The sequence below is a fragment of the Pituophis catenifer genome, unplaced genomic scaffold, assembly GCF_029215685.1.
Source record: "Pituophis catenifer annectens isolate HBS135680 unplaced genomic scaffold, rPitCat1.0.hap2 SCAF_6, whole genome shotgun sequence".
Taxonomy (NCBI): domain Eukaryota; kingdom Metazoa; phylum Chordata; class Lepidosauria; order Squamata; family Colubridae; genus Pituophis; species Pituophis catenifer.
Genome location: NW_027256886.1, coordinates 75117107 through 75129927, shown reverse-complemented (window position 1 = coordinate 75129927; position 12821 = coordinate 75117107).

Here is a 12821-nt window from a genome sequence, read left to right as displayed (position 1 = left end):
GATGATAAAAGAGCTGGAAGCTAAATTGTATGATGAACGGTTGAGGGAACAAAGTATGTTAAGCCTATTGAAGAGGAAGATTGAGGAGGGGGCATGATAACTGTCTTCCAATATCTGAGGGGCGGTCACTGAGAAAAGGGGATTGGTTTATTCTCCAAATCACCAAAGGGCAGGACAAGAAGTAATGGTTAGAAGCTTGTTATAGAGCAGGGGTGTCAAACTGGCGGCCCATGGGCTGGATGCGTCACACGCAGGCCACGACCATCCCAGATCCACAAAGGGGGGAAAACATCACGAAATGTCACATGCCACCTATGTGACGCCGTGAGTTTGACCCCCTTGTTTTATAGAGTGATCCAACTTTGAAGTAAGAAGAAATTTTCTAACAATGAGAACAATTAATGAATGGAATAGCTTGCCTCCTGAAGTTGCTGGTTGTCTCTCACTGGAGGTTTTCAAAAATAGACTGGACAACCATTTGATTGGGATCAGAGGTGGGTTTCAGCAGGTTCTGACCAGTTCTGGAGAGCTAATAGCGGAAATTTTGAGTAATTCGGAGAACCGGTAAATACCACCTCTAACTGGCCCCACCCATATCTATTCTCTACCTCCCGAGTCCCAGCTCATCGGGAGGAAATGGGTATTTGCAGTACATTATCCTGGAGCGGGGAGGGAATGGAGATTTTACAGTATCCTTCCCCTGCCATGCCCACCAAGCCACACCCACAGAACTGGTAGTAAAAAATTTTGAAACGCACCACTGATTGGGATGGTATAAGGTCTCCTTCCTTGGGAAGGAGGGGAGATAAAGGGAGGAGGAGGAGGAGAAGGAGAAGGAGAAGGAGAAGGAGAAGGAGAAGGAGAAGGAGAAGGAGAAGGAGAAGGAGAAGGAGAAGGAGAAGGAGAAGGAGAAGGAGAAGGAGAAGGAGAAGGAGAAGACTTCCCCCCCAAATATACACCTATTACCTACAGACAATATTTGACCTAATTTTTAAACAAATATATTACCTTGATCACATAAATATTCATCAGTCTTTCCCTTGCATTAGTAGACTGCCAGTTGATAAATGGCATGCGAGCACATATCTGTAATCCAAGGTTATAAATCCAGAGTAACTCCATCTTTCTAGCTTCCCCTGAAGAGTTTATTTACAATTGCATACTAATAAGTTATCAGATGAAAAATGATAATTTGTAAATACTTATCCATGCTGCATTTTTTAATTAGAGGGACTCTTGAACTGATAGAAGCAGAGGCATATCCAGAGTGTGGAATTATCTTTGGAATTGAGATAAGCAGCCATGGCCCATCCATTAGGGGTGGATGCAGGGGTGAAATGCTACTGGTTCGCTCCGGTTCAGGCAAACCGGTAGCGGCAGCAGCATGTGGTTCTGCAAATCGGTAGCACCGGCAGCACGAGGCTCCGCCCACCCACCCGGACATTGTTACTTCCTGGTTTTAACCAGGAAGTAACCTGTTTTTGAACCTCTGCACATGCGCAGAAGGCTTTGCACATGCACAGAGGGTCCAAAATCAGATGTGAGGATGGCACTTGCGGTACGTGTGAGGCATACGCTCTTCCGAACCGGTAGGGAAGGTTAGTAGATTTCACCCCTGGGTGGATGTTAGTACCCAATTCATAGAATCAGTAGGTAGAAAGTCGACTAGAACCTTACAATTTGCTATAACAGTGCAGAAAAGAGGATGCAAGACTTCAATGAAATGGTTATTCGTGGAGCATCAAGTTTCACTCAGGACCATGCAAGATTCTGCTCACTGTCTTGATTTTAATAGAAGAGAACATCTGCAGTTCAGTATTGACCAGTGGTGGATTGCCCTCGGTTCGGACCGGTTCGCAAGAACTGGTAGTAAAACCGGCAGGAGGCTCTGTCCACCGACTGTGATGTCATCACAAAGCTTCTGCACATGTGCGCACACGGCCCCATTGCGAACCGGTAGTAAAGGTAAGTAGAACCCATCTCTGGTATTGATGTGTTTGATTCTTGGCGGTCTCTAAGCTTGATTGTTGTGTTGCAGACTTTCATTATTAGACAGTTTTGGACAAACACCCATAAGAGGAGTTCCATAAAAGCATTAGTTAAATGAGCGCAAACACACTGCAGTAATCTGAAATATATATTTTAAAAATGACCATCCATACAACATCTTCCAACACAATAAATACCCACAAAACATCAACAAAACGTGCCTGTCTGTACAACCTTTCGCAACCAACAAGGGCAAACTACAAAAAGGATAACACTCCTGTATGTCAAAAATATCTTTAAGACAACCCAATAGACTACTAAGCATCACTGTCACATACAAACCAAGAAAATCTCTCCTTAAAATCTTATGCAGACCAATGTAAGGACCGCAATAGCCACCAGAACAGGCAAGTACAAGATTGGCAGATACGTTTTGTATCCACAAACACCAGCTGGCTGTCAGAATACATGAAGTTCTTAATCTTGCATCCCATGGACAGACTGAACGACAGTTTCAACCTGCAAATTGTTAACGTCTTAGAACAAGCCAAGTCTAAAAATGCTTGGAAATTGCAAGTTTGGCATTCAGACAAATAAATCGTCAACAGACAGATTGAGATTTATTTATTTTTTATTTTATTTTAGATAAAGTCTATTTAAGTACACACAATCAAACTGAGCAGGGGGCTGGACTAAAAGACCTCCAAGGTCCATTCTATTCTATCCTATCCTATCCTATCCTATCCTATCCTATCCTATCCTATCCTATTCTAGCATAATCAAAAGTTTAGGAAGTAAACAAACAGCCAAGAATACTTCCTTACTAGCAACCAGATAAACAGGAAACAACACCAGATAAACAATGGGCCTGGTGGCTCAGCAGACTAAAAGCATTGTGATTAACACCAGCTGTCTGCAATTACTGTAAGTTCGAATCTCACCAGGCTCAAGGTCGACTCAGCCTTCCATCCTTTCTAAGGTGGGTAAAATGAGGACCCGGTTTGTGGGGGCAATAAGCTGACTTTGTATAAAATATACAAAAAGTATGAAGGCTATTGCTTAACGCATTGTAAGCCGCCCTGAGTTTCCGGAGAAGGGTGGCATATAAAAATAAATAAAATAAATAAATAAATAAAAAACATGCCTTGCATCCATTAAGAAAAGGGGCAACAGGACATACACATATGAACATTTGCTAAATTATATGTATCCTATGCACCTTTCAGATTATTACAGCCAGGTTAATAGAAATACGATACCTTTCCCCAGAGTCGGAAGAACTGCAACTAAGGGACCTGTGGATCTGCTCAGTTTGCTATCAGATCCTCAGTGCTGATGGGCTTTGGGTTCCTTTCTTATGGACTCTTCATTTGGACAGTGTCAGAGTTTGTTACAGCACACACAAGCAGACTATTAAGCAGAATTCAAAATGTCTTTATATACATAACAAGACATAAGGCATACAATACCCTTGTAGGTTTTTCCATGTTGTAGACAGGGGTGGGATTCTACTGGTATAGACTGGTTTGGGCGAACCGGTAGCTCCGACGATCAGCTGGGAGCGAACCGGTTCACCCCGATGATCAGATGGTCCCGCCTGTCCTCCCGCACTATTTTCCTACCTTTATCTTCTCAGATGATTCATGTGGTAGAGTGGACTGCCGCGCAAATCAACTGTGTTACTCCTCCGAAGAAACCAGGAGGTGAAGATTTCTTCAAACTGTGCACGCGCGCGTAGCAAATTGCGTGATCACTGAACCGGTTTTTAAACCGAGAGGATCCCACCACTGGTTGTAGAGAAGAGAAATAGCAAGTATAAACACAGCACAAAATGGAAGCACAAAATGGAGAAGGCAAAATGGAAAAGAGAGAAGCTAGTGCCGTCAAGCTTATATACAGAATAGTTAAGCCACACCCAGGCTCCAAATTGTCTCTTATGGCCCCATACAACAAATACTATGTTTCAGTTACCAAACAGCCCTCGTTGGCTGACCTGTTGCTATGCCCTATTCCAGTTCATGAATATACTGACAGACAGCTCTTCATGCTATGGATACCTGCACATTGAAGCTGCCCTTTGCTGTTTTCCATATTGACACTTGAACGAGCTGGTTCAAGCCAGTGCTTTGTAGCCCATATCACAACCACTATCATTATGAAGATGCTCTTGAACTAAAATGTGGCTTAAAGAAAGTTTTACATTGGCATTAACAAAGTGATAATTACAAAGGCAGCTTGCTTTAGTGCTTAAAACACAGTGATAGATATTTAGCATGATTAAAAGTTAAATGCAGCAAATAGTTTGGAATCTCATTTTTATTTATTAGATTTTTTTTTAAAGCCATTATGGAGAGCAGCTCATTTAACAGCTATTAGCTTTGATAGCTAGCTGGTGCAGAAGCCAATATGAGTATCTTGACCCAAATCTTCCTCTCAGCATGTGAAATGTATTTGTAAAGTAGCTTAACATGGCAGCCAATATTACCTACCGAAGGGATACCAGTGATGGCTATTCACTTAAATATTGTCATATATTGTCAACCAATGCCGTGAAAAATTAGCTACAGAGCTTCACCGTATCAAGGATCATGGGAAGCAGAATAGATCAATTTCTTCTCTGTGCTTACCAGGTTCTGGAAAGTTGGCATAACTGGGGAAGATTTTCATTTGGAGCACAGTGTACACTTTCCATTGGTTTGTTTGATTTTTTTTTTTTTTGTTTAAATTGTTTATTGGACTATTTTCCCCAGCAACCTGCAAAAGTCCTCCAGTGTTAGTTAAGAGCCTTTGAGGTTAGGAACATTTGCAAACTGTGGTTGAAAAAAAATCAAGGTGGCAGGTATAATTTTATGCTGTTATTTATGACACTGTAAGTCGCTTAATAATGAGATGGTGGTATATAAATGTAATAAATAAATAAAATTAGCACTGTCAAAGCATATATGGCAGGAGTGTCAAACTCAAGGCCCGCGGGCCACTGTTTAAATCTGGCCTTCGGTGCTGGCCTGGAAATAACAAAGGACCGGCCCATTGTTTATTTTATTTATTTTATTTATTTTATTTATTTGATTTGTATACCGCCCTACTCCCGAAGGACTCAGGGCGGTGAACAGCCAAGCAATAAGATACATAAATACAAAAATTTAAAAAACCAGTTAAAATCGAATTAAATCATTTTTTGGCCCAGACAAATTAAAACACCCCAATAATTTAGGAACAGATTTAAAATTGTTGAGCTGAGCACATTGTAAGCCGCCCTGAGTCTCCGGAGAAGGGTGGCATATAAATCAATTTTTTTTAAAAAAAATTGTGCTTCTGGCACCATGGGCCCCCCATGCCCCATTTTGGCCAACAGGGTGCTGCAGGAGGCCATTCAGCAGGGGTGAGTTCTACTTACCTTTACTTCCGGTTCGCAACAGGAGTGCGTACACGCAGATCATCCATGATGATGTCTGGGCAGGTGGGCAGAGCCTCCCGCCGCTTTTACTGCCGGTTCGCAAGAACTGGACTGAACTGGGAGGAACCCACCACTGCCGTCCAAGCTGAAAATGGGGTATGGAGGGGGGGCCTCATGCGGCCCCCCCATGCCCCGTTTTGGCCAGCAGGATGCTGCAGGAGACGTCCGTCCTGTCTCTCCCCCTTGGCCAGCCCACGGAAGAGAACTACAATGCTGATCCGGCCCATGAAGAAATCCAGTTTGACACCCCTGATATATGGCATGCATAAAAACAAGCTGAGCTTGGATTAGGCTGTTGTGACTGCCATTTTAATTTTTTTAACCACACACTGCAGACACCCCTGTTTGGGGTTGATGTTTACATAATCAAAATGTGAGATTTGCACAGGATGGCATATAGTCTGATTTAGTTCATAATGTTGTGTTTCAACCTGGGTCTTTGAAAACGGTTTGGAGAAATTCAGCCAATCCAAAATGTACTGACCAGCCTGTTGATCACAGCAGGATATAGTGACAATGTGATTCCTTTATTACAGGAATGTCAAACTCAAGGCCCGCGGGACCAGTCTGAAAATATCAAAGGACCGGCCTGCAGCGCCTTTGCCAGCCAAAATGGACCGTGTGTGGGCCTCCGCGGGACGTTTTTGGCCTCCCTGGCCTCCTGCAGCACCCTGCTGTCAAAAACGGACCACATAGAGGCCTTGCAGGGCCTCCGAGTGGCCCATTTTTGGCCAGCAGACTGCTGCTGGAGGCCAGAAAGGCCAAAAATGAGCATGCAGGGGCCTCGGGAGCCCTCCGTGTGGCCCATTTTTGTCTGGCAGAGTGCTGCAGGAGGCCATGGAAGGCGAATGAGGCATGGGGCGGAGCTGCGCATGCCCCCCCACACACACCCCATTTTGTCTGGTAAAATGCTCAGGAGGCCATTCAGACTGAAAATGGGGCAAAGGGGGACATGCATGGTCCCCCGTGCCCCATTTTGGCTTGCAGGGTGCTGCAGGAGGCATCCGTCCCATCTCCCCCCACTCCCTGCCCCCCACTGGCCCACAGAGGAGAACTACAATGCTGATCCGACCCTCGAAGAAATCCAGTTTGACATCCCTGCTTTATTTCAACTGATACCAGTCTGATTGACCAAAGTCAACTCAGAATTTTCCCATGTAAATTCTGAAATGCTGTTAGATGGATAAATGGTTTCCTAATTCTCTGCAAAAAAAAAAAATCTAGTTATTTAACCTTCTTGTGCCTATTTCAGGATGCAGATCACGTAGAGAGTTTAATTGCTGTACCTGGTACAAAGCTTTGACAAATATAATCTTCGATGCAGCCCATTTTCATCTATATATTACTAAAAACTCTCTGATCTATTTATAACCTTCAGCTGGGCAAAAATGGTGCATCCATTTCTGAATCAAAGTGTCTCAAATGGATTAACCTAAATGGTGTGTCCAAAATCTGGGACCCGTTACTCCCATGGGATCGAAATTCCAAGGATTTTCAGACCAATGATTTTGATTTAAGGCACTCACTGTCATCTTCCTACAAGCAAAGACAATGGAGCATTCAGCAGGAAATCAGAACTCACTCCTGTTCCCACTGCTTTTTTGTCCACCCTTGGTCATTCTGTTTATCAGTTACCGTATTTTTCAGAGTATAAGATGCACTTTCCCCCCCCCCAAAAAAAGAGGGTGAAAATCTGGGTGTGTTTTATACTCCGAATATAGCCCCGCCTAGCTTCTCAAATGGAGGTTTCAGAGGCTGAAAAAAGCATCAGAAATGAAGCCTCAGAAAAGAAGCCCCCAAACAGAGCTTCAGAGGCTTTTTTTTCTGAAGCTCTGTTTCGGAGGCTTTCAGAGGCAAGAAAAGAAAGTTTTTTCTGAAACAGAGTTTCAGAAGCTTCAGAGGCAGAAAAAAAAGCAAAAAAAAAAGCAAAGCACAGAGCTCACAACCAAGGAACCTGTTGCTAAAATTCACCTCTGGGAACAGCTGATTGGGGGTATTCCGGGAGGCCGATCCACCTGCCAATCAGCTTTTTTCTTATTTTCCTCCCCAAAAACTAAGGTGTGTCTTATAGTCCGGTGCATCTTATACTCTGAAAAATACGGTAGTTGACAAAATATCTCCCAAACAATGACCCAATGGGTCATGGGTTGTCTACTAAACTATATAAATCAAACCTATTACACATTGGTTTTGGTAATATATTAGCCCTGACTACTGTATTTCATTTTAAACTGCTTTATGCTTTACATTCAAGTAAAATAAAATCATACTGATCATCACCGTGTCTAGCAAAGGAAATCAGTGCACAAAATTCACTTTTCACATCAACAATTACAGACCTGGAAATGCATTCTGGTTTAATCAGGTTACTTCACCAACCTGCTGTAGCTTTTACTTCTTTCTACTGTTGCAGATAAAATCCATTCTCAGATTTACAAACGGATAAGATGGCATCTGATCTGCAACATCCTTTCAAATCTCCAGAAATGCTGTGCAAAATATTGCGGGGGGGGAAGACAATTCACTGTGCATATTAGTTTGAATGAAGCACTCCAAAGCACCTGAAGTCAGGACAAGAAGCAATGGGTGGAAATTAATCAAGGAGAGGTCCAGCCTAGAAATAAGGAGAACTTTCCTGGCAGAACAATCAATCAATGAAACAGCTTGCCTTCAAGAGTTGTGGGTGCTCCGTCACTGGAAGTTTTTAAGAAGAAATTGAACAGCCATTTGTCTGGAATTATATAGAGCAGGAGTGTCAAACTCAAGGGCAAGGGGCCGGATCCGGCCTGCGGGGTACTTAGATCTGGCCTGCGGGGCTGCTCTGGAAACAGCAAAGGACTGGCCTCTGTACCTCTGCCAGTGAAAATGGAGCTCACGAGGGCTGTGTGTGGCCCTCCCCAGCTCCATTTTCACTGGCAGAGGATTGCAGGATGCCATCACAGCCAAAAACGGAGCTCGGGAGTCCGTTTTTACTGGCAAAGCGCTCAGGCCACCACAGGCACCCCCAATATGAGTGATGTCGAGCTGACCATGCCTCCCCCATCCCCCCTCAAGATCAACCCCAACCCTGATGCAGCCCTCAATGAAATAGAGTTTGACACCGCTGGTATAGAGTCTCCTGCTTGAGCAGGGATGGACTAGAACAGGGGTCTCCAACCTGGGCAACTTTAAGCCTGGAGGACTTCAACTCCCAGAGTCTAATGGGAATAAAGAGAAAGACCAATCCCCTGTAGAAGAATATATAAAATGTATTTAATCAATGCATTGCCTTCTGTGATTGGAGAAGCAACCCTATTTATAGCAATTGTGAAAACGGAGTTACTGGGAGAACGGAATTGCTCAATGTTGAATATAACACCAAAACATCCGGTTCGCTATATTCTATACCAGTGATGGCTAACCTTTTTGCCATCGCGTGCCAGGAGGGGGGAGGGTCACGCATGTGCATGCCCACGCCCATAATTCTATGCGCCCTGCCCCCGTGCCTGTGCGTAACTACCCCCCTGCTCCCCCCGCTCCTGGCACACAATGGCATGGTAGGCCCGTTTTTCGCTCTCCCAGTCTCCAGAGCCTTTCTAGGAGTCTGGGGAGGGCGAAAATGGCCTTCCTCCCGCCCCAGAGATCCCACTGGAAATTGGCAAACGGGCCATTTCCGGCCTCTGGAGGGCCTCTGGGGGTTGGGGAAGGCCGTTTTCGCCCTCCTAGAAATGCTGGGGAGAGAGAAAAATGGCCTTCCCCACCACCACCACCGAGGTCCTCCAGAGGCAGGAAACAGCCTGTTTCCCTACTTCTGGTGGGTCCAGAAGGCCCAAAAATCAGTTGGCCAGCATGCGCATGCAAGCAGGAGCTGAGCTCGCATGCCCACCAATATGGCTATGTGTGCCACCTGTGGCATGCATGTCATAGGTTCGCCATCACAATTCTATACTATAGAAGTCTATTTTATGTTCCCTTACCACAGGTGGATTCTAACTCTCCTGCAGTAACAGCTGCAAGGAAGGTCCCTCCGTATAAACCTCCTCTGAGGATGCTTACATGGGACACTACAATAGAACTCCCATTCAGTGGAGTTCATTCAGCCTTTTCATCTCTTTAGTCCCTGAGGGTACATTTGGGGAGGGCAAGGCTGAATCCAATCACAAACCTCCCGCTGGCCTGGACAAGGAGGCAAGACAAGATGGATGGGTTGCCTGAGGGTGGGGAGGCTGCAGAGAGAGGGAGGTGAGAGGAGTTTAAAATGGCAATGATGATTTCCTGGGTGATTGATTAAGCTAATTAGCGTGAGTGTTTAAGTGGAGTACAGAGGGAAGAGATGGTTGGTGGGGGTTGATGAAGACCATGTTTTAAAGGACAAGGATACTAGAATTTTATTGTTTTCCTTATTCTCCTTTTCATGGCCATTATGTTCCTTTACTATTCAACATCCATGCAGATGAAGCTGAAGGAGGGGATGAGTTGCTGGTGGCGGAAAGAAAGAAATTAGCTATTACAGGATCTGTTACTACAGGCTCCAGCCTCCCATCGTCAGTGTCACATTGGATGCCCTAATTACTAAGTTCTGTGCCCTCTTTATCATCCTGTTCTCAGGCCCTGCCAGTCACCTGTCCTCTTTCCAAGGTCATAGATGACAATTTTTTTTTTGTACCTAGAGGCTGTTCTGAGATGCCTATAGTATTGAAAGGAACATATTTATCAAATATATATTGATGGTCGTGCTCATTTGGTTCTATGAGGAAGTTATTTGGTCAATACAGCTTCAGGTTCAAAAGGTTGTTTTTATTATTTACAAATATATACATACATACGATAATGAACAGGGTGTCCTGTTACATTTTTTTACCCTAACTGTATGACTCAGATGTTGAGAGGAGAGAGAAGTTCACGTGTTGTCTCGCTGAGAGATAGATGAGAGAGAGAGGGGGGAAAAAGGGAAGATATCCAAGTGGTTTCTAGGTAAGAGTCCAATAAGAGAGTATAGTTACATATGATATCTGTAAAGACTTAACCCTTTCTAGTCTCTGGTACATCATATGCAGGCAATATCTGACAATATTAACACCAGGTATATACAAGGATGTCTTAAGCTTGCCTTACCCATAAAAGATGCAGACAAGGTGAAGACAACTTCATAGGGACAAAGCGGGGGAAAAATGTATATTTATCTTTAATCAGGGTTGGATTGGATAACTTTTCAAACGAAGGGTGCCTTTCAGCAGAAGTATCTGTAAATTCATGAAATTCTTGAAAACAGAATTAAATGGAAATTCGTGGAGGTCTCAAGATCATCCAAATAAAATCACAAATTGACTGGATGATTTTAGATCAGGCTTTTCCTCCTGATATAACACAGCTTTCGTCTACAACCGAAGCATCAAAACACACAGTCAACACAATTGATTATTAACTAATTAAAAATAATGAAACGTCTCGGCAAATAAGGAACTTAAAAAGTGGAGTTGCTTCCGCTGAATTCCACTCCCTACATTTTCTCCTTCTGCTGCAGAAGGAACTGTGCAGAACCCTTGCACTTTTGTTCTTGCTCCTTTCTTTGGGAGCTCACCTTTATAGCTAGAAACAATGGACAACTTTTACTGACCAGTCATAGAATCCAAACTTTATTATTATTATATACTTCACTCATTAAACATAAAACTCAGTCAACTGAACATTTAAAAAGGCATCAGAAATACCATTGACTGGTGCTAATGATTGATACGGGTTGCTGCCTAGGTATCAACCAAGTACCTTCTTAAGATGTACGATGTTCCGAGTAGCGCAGTTTTTTGCAGTTCCATTGGTGTTATTGCAAGAAGCTGCAATTTCTTGATGTATTTTATAAAATTCTTGGACATGGTACCAAGTGCCCCGATGACAATGAGTATCACATGTTTCATCCATGGCTGTGTAGTTTCGATGGCCAGGTCACAATATTTCATGATTTTGTCCAGTTCTTTTTCTTCAACTCTGGCGTCTCCTGGTACAGCGATATCAATAAATTGTACGCTTTGGCCCTCGACAACTGTGATATCTGGCGTGTTGTGTTCCAAATGACAATCTGTCTATATTCAAAAGTCCCATAAGATCTTCATCATCTCAGTTTCACCAACTTTTTCCACTTTATGTTCCCATGACTTTTTGGATACAGTAGGGCGTATTTTTTACATAATGACCAGTGGATTAATTTAGCAACTCGGTCATGTATTTTTATTATTATTATCTCTTTTATTCATTAAACATGAAACTCAGTCAACTGGGCATTTTAAAATGTGTCACAAATACCATTGACTGGTGCTAATGGCTTATTATTATTATTATTGGTTAATCTTTAGTGAGATTCACAGCCTTTGAGGCTGGTCAATAGCTCAGCAGCTCGAGTCCTAACCAAGGACCTAGGAACTGTTAAGGTATCCTCGGAGGATGTACACTGTTCCCAGTAAGGTGGTTTTTTGTAGAGTCAAAATGTTCAAGTCCGGCAATTTTAGAATTTCTAAATAGCGGGGTAGCCCTTTGGGTATTGCTCCAAGGGCTCCAATTACAATCGGGGCAACACACGATTTCTTTTTCCATAATAATATTATATATATATATATATATATATATATATATATATATATATATATATATATATATATATGCATGCATATTCTTTCTAGCCAGGTTTTACCTATGTAAACTTAGTTGTTCTTCAGCCCTAGGTTCTGTGAAATCTCATTCACAAGTTCTTGGGCCCTTTTTCTGCTGACAAACTGCAACTCTGTGTTGCTTCCTGGGAGACCCAGATAGCTATTTCTACCTCTTAAGGCGTCATCAGTGGGCCACACCCACTTCCCAATTATCCTCCCTGTAAAAGGCATAATGTATCTTTTTTCTTTTTTCATAGGCTTTTATGTGCATATTCTTTCTAGCCAGGTTTTACCTATGTAAACTTAGTTGTTCTTCAGCCCTAGGTTCTGTGAAATCTCATTCACAAGTTCTTGGGCCCTTTTTCTGCTGACAAACTGCAACTCTGTGTTGCTTCCTGGGAGACCCAGATAGCTATTTCTACCTCTTAAGGCGTCATCAGTGGGCCACACCCACTTCCCAATTATCCTCCCTGTAAAAGGCATAATGTATCTTTTTTCTTTTTTCATAGGCTTTTATGTGCATATTCTTTCTAGCCAGGTTTTACCTATGTAAACTTAGTTGTTCTTCAGCCCTAGGTTCTGTGAAATCTCATTCACAAGTTCTTGGGCCCTTTTTCTGCTGACAAACTGCAACTCTGTGTTGCTTCCTGGGAGACCCAGATAGCTATTTCTGCAGTTTGTCAGCAGAAAAAGGGCCCAAGAACTTGTGAATGAGATTTCACAGAACCTAGGGCTGAAGAACAACTAAGTTT